At 44.5% G+C, this 6,000-nt stretch overlaps 1 protein-coding gene across 1 annotated transcript in view; it reads left to right on the top strand.

The window, feature by feature from the left end:
• Positions 1-6,000, top strand: part of CTNND2 (catenin delta 2) — a 731,680-nt gene that overhangs the window by 653,194 nt on the left and 72,486 nt on the right. The window lies entirely within an intron of this gene.

The following is a 6,000-nucleotide window of genomic DNA, read 5'->3' as shown; positions in this document are numbered from 1 at the left end:
TAAACTATTGTTGTATGTAACGTAAATAAGGTTTTTAAAATGTTTAAGAAGCTTCATTTAAAATTAAATTAAAATGCAGATGTTATCAGTTTAGTGTGATCCTTGCCTTTGCTTTTCCTTGCTGAGTTTTCCAATGTCTGGCATGTATTTGGATACTTTAAGCTTCATGAAGGCTTCTGAGTGATCAGTTGTTAACCGGCTCCTAGAGGGACAGAGGACAGATTTCATGTGTGAAAATACCTGTTCACACAGGTATGTGGATTCAAATGCTGAAAGCATTGCAAACACAATTTTCTTCAAACAGTTAAATTTCACTGGCAGGGAGTTCCAGCAGGTCAGAATAGAGGCCCCATGATCTCTCTCAGTAGCTTCAAGTGCACTCCGCAGATCTCCAAATTTTGATGCCCACAATTCTGAGCTTTTTAACTGAATGAGCTGCATTTCGAAATCTTCAACACCCATCCACTGAAATACAGACAAATCCAAGTCGCTTTCGTTGCAGTTTTCAGGTTTAATTAGAAAATAAAGCATTGGGCCAAATCACTGGAAATCTTGAAATCTGTCAGAAAATTCTGATTCCAGTTCTTGCACGTACATTCCAATCTCATCGACACTGACAGTGCAACATGTCGATAGCTCTTTTATGTGTTGGAAGTAGCGGAAAGTCTAAGTTCGAATATCCCGAGAAAAAACTTTTACAAAAAATGCCTTCCAGGCTTCATAAAGATCCAGAACCATTTGCTGTGCACCCTGGAGACAGAGGTTGAGTTCGTTTAAGTGAGCGGTGATGTCAGTTAGAAACATGAGCTTATACAGCCATTTGTCGTCATCCAGTTTGGGTAGTTTTGTCCTTTTTCTGACAAAAAGGCCTTGATTGCATCAAAACAGTTTACAAAGTGCACCAAAACCCTGCCACGACGTAGCCACCGAATGTTGCTGTGAAGTGGAATGTCGTTATAAGCACTGTCCATCTCTTCTAGCAGTGCTTGAAACTGACTGTGAGTCAAAGCAGGTCGAGCAACAAGGAAATTCACAATTCGCACCACTGTATTCATTACATTATTAAGCTCTGAATTAGAAATTTTAGCACACAGGTTTTCTTGATGGATGATACAGTGAAATTTGACTGTCGGGCGGCCAATTTGATCTTCAAGTAACTTTACAAATCCCTTCTGTTTTCCAACTATGGCAGGAGCACCATCTGTTGTCACACAGCATATTTTTCTGATGTCAACTCCTCGTTCTTCAAAATGGTTTACAAAACTTTCTACTATATCTTCCCTCTTTGTTGTGCCACGCAGGGGTTTTAAGCAACAAAATTCCTCTTGGATTTCATTGGAAGCACAATATCTTACAACAGCTGCCAAACTTGGAATGTCATTTATATCCGCGCTATCAACTGCAACGCTAAACACTGCTATGTCTTTTAATGCAGTTGTCTGCTTTTTGTTAATGTTTTCTGCATTTTCCTTATGCGTCTCTCAACAGTTCTGGCAGAGACAGGCAGTTCTTTTATTCTAGATATGATCGTATCTTTATTTGGCAAATCATTGAACAAAACCTCTGAACTGCTGAGAAAAACTTCTTTTATATATTCCCCATCTGAAAACGACTTTCTGTTTTTTTGCAATGCACTGTGCAATCTTGTAACTTCCTTCTGTAACTTGATTTTTACTTAAACTTAAGCATTTAAAAACACTGCTTTGTTTCTCATATCCTGCTACTGCCTTTTTGATCGATTCAGTCTGGTCTGCTTCGTCAAGAAAGGTTTTCTCGTGCTTCGTTTGAAAATGTCGTCGAACACTTGATGTGCGACAAACAACACTTTCACAACAGAAAGCACAAACAGCACAGTCCTTCTTTTGAATAAATCCAAATGTGTCCATCCAAGAAGGCTGAAATGAACGGACATCTAACTTTGCTTTCTTAGGAGCTGGCATTTTGTCAAATGTACCACTCAACTCACAGTGGGGGGGGGGGAAATGGCGACAGAGGGCACGCACAACGTCAAACACAGTGCGCTGTTCCACGTGGCCTGATATAAGCAGCAAATCAGGACTTAAAAATATCTCAGTGGTGCTGGAACAATTTTTAAGGTAGGGGTGCTGAGCTGCGCCCCCACTTGCCCCTGTCTGCACCCCTCACTGCCCCAGGCTGGGGCCAGTGGGCCACAGCCGTGGGAGGCTGCAAAGTGCCGGGCCGAGGCCAGGAGCAGTGTCCCGGGTCGGCGGCCAGTATCCCAGGCCGGCAGTGGGCTGAGCGGGGCCAGTGGCTGGAACCCCAGACCGGCAGCAGAGTGCCACTGAAAATCAGCTCGCATGCCGCCTTTGGCACATGTGCCATAGGTTGCTGACCCCTGGTCTACATGAACAATTAGTTCTCTGTATGCTGGAGTGTGAATCTACCCTGCCCTAGCCTGCTGCAGACTAAGTGTCCACATAGACCCTGCTGACTTGCATTAAAGTTTGTTAATGTGGTTTGATCTAGCGGTTGAGTTATAACCATTCATCAGCTGCTTCACTATCTGAGATCTTAACTCTTATCTTACTCCGGGCATACAGTTGGAGAGTTGAATATCCCACCCTCTGTCCTTCTGTGGTTTATGCAGTCAGTCATCTAGTTTAGCCTGCCGTTCACTCATTGGGAAAGAAGGACAGCTGAGATAGCTCTTTAAACTAAGTACTCAGACCTTTGGTCCACTCCAGTCATTAGAGGCGCCTAAAACTTTGCTTCTGCACTCAGCAAAAGATGTGCTCAGATTCCTTTCACTGGTTTCCCATTCTTCTGCTGCATCCTCAATTTCCTGGATAATAACATCTGATCAGCATAACGTTTCATGGCACTGGCTCACATAACTTCATAATATTATATAATTTATCCTGGCCTCTGTCCCAGTCAGCCACCCCCCACAATTCCCAAGGGCAAAAGCCTCATTGTGTTTGGCTACCCCACCCTACTGCCTCAGAAGCCTGTGAAGGAGTGGACAGGAGTGCTGAGGACAAGTGAATTAGTGGGAGGGGAGAGCAAGATGGGTGAAAAGGGCATGAATGATTAATGCTGGGGTATAGATATCAGGGGCAAGGAAGGGGAAGGAGGAGAGTGATAGAACTGGGTCTGGTGACTGTTATGTTATTAACTCTACAGAACCTGCCTCCATGTTCACCTTTCCTCCTCCTCATTACCCTCAGTCCCTTCTCCCAAATCTTGCTGGCTTGTATGGTTCAATTCCTCCTGTGTGTTGTCCACAGCTGCGGCTCTTAAATGGTCTTCCAATTGTGGAGTGGTTATAGAGTTCCTGGTCCTCCACAGTTACCGGAGAAGAATGGGATATGTTGCCCCAGCTACCACTCAAACAGCTTTCCATGCCTGCCCCAACTGCTCTGATGCCCCTCCCACCAACCCCCGTATCTGGCTCCATTTCCCCTCTTCCTTCTCCAATTCTGCCGCACGCTTCCTCCTCCTTTGGTTCCTCTACTCACCTGCCTTTTCACTTCCTTCCTGCTGCTTCTCCTTCCCTGCACACATCTGAGACCTAATGGTGCCAATTCTCAGGATTTTATCACAAGTCTCGAAGTAGTTGGTGTTTTTCTGTAAGCCTTAGCTGCTGAAAGCAGGAGACTGCATGAGAATCTTGGCTTCCATTTAATAAAAAGTACTATTCTAGCCCTCATGGTTGCAGAGAAAAGCATGCAAATGTGAAGCAAGGAACCCTAAAAGCTCAGAAACCAGAAGGAAAAATGAAAACTCCCCGGCATTTTTTTAAATATTGTGAATATTCCACATGGCTTCTGGAAGCAGCAGCGTGGCCCCCCTCTGATGCTCCAGCCGGGGAGCAGGGTCAGGGGCAGCTCCATGCGGTTTCCGGAAGCAGTAGCATGGCCCTCCTCTGGCTCCTACGCATAGGGGCAGCCAGGGGGCTCTGCTCTGCACACTGCCCCCGCCCCAAGAGCCGCCCCTGCAACTCCCATTGGCCAGGAACTGTGGCCAATGGGAGCTGCAGGGGAGGTCCCTGCGGACAGGGCAGTGTGCAGAGCCGCCTGGCCGTGCCTCCACATAGGAGCCAGAGAAGGGGCATGCCACTGCTTCTGGGAACCGCTTGAGATAAGTGCCGCCCAGAGCCTGCACCCCTGAGCTCCCCCGTGCCCCAACCTCCCGCCTCAGCCCTGATCCCCTTCCCGCCCTCCAAACCCCTCAATCCCACCCCGGAGCACCTTCCCACACCCTGAACTCATTTCTGGCCCCACCCCGGAGCCCGCACCTCCAACCAGAGCCCTCACCCCCTCCCACATCCCAACCCCAATTTTGTGAGCATTCATGGCCCGCCATACAATTTCTATTCCCAGATGTGGCCCTCGGGCCAAAAAGTTTGTCCACCCCTGGGTAAGTGCACAACACCAGTGTGAGGTGGATTGTATTATATCCATTTTACAATCAGGTAAGGAATGTCTAGAGCAGTTAGGTGACTTACTCAAGGTCATACAGCAAATCAATGGCAGAGTCAAAAGCAAAGTACAGGAATCCCGATTCCCAGTCTCATGCCTTACTAGACAACACTGCATCCCTTGTTTTCCTTTAAAAACTAATCCAGTCTGGTGGGTTAATTGGTAACCCTCATTTTTAAATTCAGGTGAACTGACTAATTGCATACCACTCCTCCCCGCCCCTGTAATATTAATTACAAATTACTACTATACAAGTGACACCAAAACTAGTTTGATACTTTTTATAAAATTGTGTAGTGTTCCCAACCACAGATTGTAGCAGCACTGAATCACTAAGGGAGAAACCCTTGCACCCTAAAGAGGTTAGAGACAAGATTTCCTCTTAGGCAAGAGGAGCTGGCTGATTATACAGCAGAGCATTTCGATTTGGGCACACACCTGTCTAAGAATTGATAACAAAAGCAATACCGAAAATGTACATGACAATTTAATCATGTTTTGGTAAAAGTACTGATTCTTTAAAAAGTTTGCCTGAGCACAGCAAGTGACTTTACATAAAGGAAGAAATGGTTAATTGTTTGACAGTTGTTGTTTATATGGTACTTGGTTCTTATTTGTAGACAGTTTTGGTTTTCAGTGAACTTCTTTACTTAGAGGCTTATGTTACTGAATGGTATTTCTGTGTATATAATGTCAATAGTCTTCTGACATCAGTTAATACAACAAATAATTTGGTGAATCAGACAACGGAAAGGTGCCTTTTATAGTTTGCCCATTTCTGTCATCTTCCAGCTGTGTGACTCATATGAACTTTGCAGTTTATTATTAGATGACAGCACCACTGAGATATCAAGAGGAGTAGCATAACCACATATATTAGTCCTTTGGCAAAAAACTATACTACTTTATTATATTAGACTTTGGAAAATTGAAAGGTATGTGGCATTACAAACACTGAAAAGAGACAGGAAAGTTCTGGGATATGAAATAAAATAATAAATTACAGTTTATGTGTTCAAAGTGCTATACAAACAGTAACTATTTGATTCTTATATTATCCCTGGGAAGTACAGGTAAGTTGTAATGATTGTTCCCATTTTACAAATGGAGAAACTGAGGTGCAGAGGTGATTTGGTCAAGGACACCCAGTGAATTGTTCGCTAGGAATTCCTGGCCTCCTATCAGGATGCTATCATCCCTTAACTGGAGTTGATGCAAACATTCCATGTTTATTTTACTGTAGTTCATTGTCATGCTTCAACATACAGAGAGTGAGAATCTGCCAATAGGTAACAAAGTAAGAGCTCCTAAAACCAAATAGGGGAACCCTACTGTCATTCAGATTTTATGATCTGTGGTCTTAAGCTCATTACATGTTGGTTCCATCTGGACGGCTCTCCAGGGGTTCAGATTTGCAATCTGCACAGCTGTGTGTGTGACATATGATCACACCATGATAGTAAATCACTGGAGCCACTCTGGTAGTATGTTTGCTCCTGAGCCCACCCCAACAGGCATGGTTGTTTCCCAATTTACAAAAGTGATCTAAAAATAGCGT

Source organism: Terrapene carolina, unplaced genomic scaffold (genome assembly GCF_002925995.2).
Source record: "Terrapene carolina triunguis isolate 2854851 unplaced genomic scaffold, T_m_triunguis-2.0 Scaffold580, whole genome shotgun sequence".
In the NCBI taxonomy this organism is placed as follows: Eukaryota; Metazoa; Chordata; order Testudines; family Emydidae; genus Terrapene; species Terrapene triunguis.
This window is presented reverse-complemented; position numbering and strand designations above follow the sequence as displayed.